The sequence below is a fragment of the Oryzias melastigma genome, linkage group LG17 (genome assembly GCF_002922805.2).
Source record: "Oryzias melastigma strain HK-1 linkage group LG17, ASM292280v2, whole genome shotgun sequence".
NCBI lineage: Eukaryota > Metazoa > Chordata > Actinopteri > Beloniformes > Adrianichthyidae > Oryzias > Oryzias melastigma.
Window position 1 is genome coordinate 9908216 of NC_050528.1, and position 1804 is coordinate 9910019.

The following is a 1804-nucleotide window of genomic DNA, read 5'->3' on the forward strand; positions in this document are numbered from 1 at the left end:
GTGTTAATATTAGCCAAATTTCAAAACAGCCTAAAAGAACAAAACAAAAAATAAAGCCTAAATTAGTCAAAACAGCTAGCATGTAGCTGAAATTTTAGCTAAAATCCAAAACGGCCTAAAAAAAATCTTAGTAAATGGTAAAATAGTACAAGAAGCTAGCATACTAGCAATTTTTAAAACTTTAAAACTAACTTTTTAACATAATTATGAAGTAGATGTATAGCATTAGCTACAATAATGCTAATATGACTGCTGTAGGATGAAATTGGCCGCTGAAGATGCTAGTGCTGATTGCTTAAGATGCTAAAGTTGATGGCTAAAAACACTGAAGCTGAAAGCTGAAATGTTTGAAGCTAATCACTGAAAACGCTGAAGCTAATAGCCAGCAAAAAATTAGCTAAATGCCAAATTAGCCAAAAAAATAAAAATAAAAAAAACTTAGGTTATCCAAAACAGCTAGAATGTAGCTGAAAAAATAGCTAGACTTCAAAATACCCTTAAAAAAACGTAAATTAGCCAAAACAGCTAATGTGTTAATATTAGCCAGATTTCAAAACAGCCTAAAAGAACAAAACAAAAAATAAAGCCTAAATTAGCCAAAACAGCTAGCATGTGGCTGAAATATTAGCTAAAATCCAAAACGGCCTAAAAAAATCTTAGTAAATGGTAAAATAGTACAAGAAGCTAGCATAATATCAATTTTTAAAACTTTAAAGCTGTAACTTTTTAACATAATTATGAATAATAAAAAGACAGGAATCTTATTCCAGAATAAATCAATTTAAATATTTTCCACTTAAAATACTTTCAATATTTTACACTACATAAAAATATATTTTGTTAAAATTAAACAAGTTAGAAATGAGTGTAAGTTAACTTTGGGACATTAATAGCAATAAAATAAAATAATCTGGAGGGCCGTATGTAATTACCCAGAGGGCCGGATCCGGCCCCCGGGCCTTGACTCCGACAGGTGTTTTAGGGTTCATTTCAACTGGATGCATTTGGTTTGGTTAAAGTAAACCAAAGTTCGTTTCCGCCGATAATCCGGACCAGAGTTTCGGTCTGAAAATGAGCAAATGGACCTGGTCTAGGACCAGGAACCGCTCTCTGACCCATCTTTTGAACTGGTTTTAGGCTCATTTTCGGTTCATTTTCAATCGGACTGAGCTCCGGTTCACTCTTCCTCAGTCTGAACACAATCTGTTCTCAGAGTGGAACAACTGGGTCAGGAAACAGATAAAATCATAGCTTCAAGACTATCAAAACTGCCACAATTGTATACATTTTGATTAGTTTTTTGGTCACATCTGTCAACCAATTTTATTTAATCTTTTTATTATTTGTCTACCTTTCCCTAATTACTGCTTCTATATTTATGTATTTACTGCTCTTGTCTGCCTTTCTTCTTTGATTAACCTTGTCTTTTTGTCTAGGGGACAATAGATGGAAATGAGCCTAAAACATGATTATCTCATATATTTACATTTTTAAATGTTATATTCAGTCCTTATCTTAAACAAACAAAAAAGAAACGTTGGTCATGTTTCAAAAACTCTCTTTGTACTAATACTTTTAGTAATGTGTGTCTCGGTAAGGAAAGTGAAAATGCCCGACACATGATATTGGACATCATCAGCAGTTCAACATCATCTCATTGGGGTTTATAGATTTTTTGGTCTAATAAGATTATCAGCCTGAGGCCAGTGGACACATATGACAATCAATAGCTGAGCCTTTTTGTGCTCATTTCTATCATGTTTTCACAGCAGATTCCTTTTTTTTTTTTTTTTTTTTTTTTTTT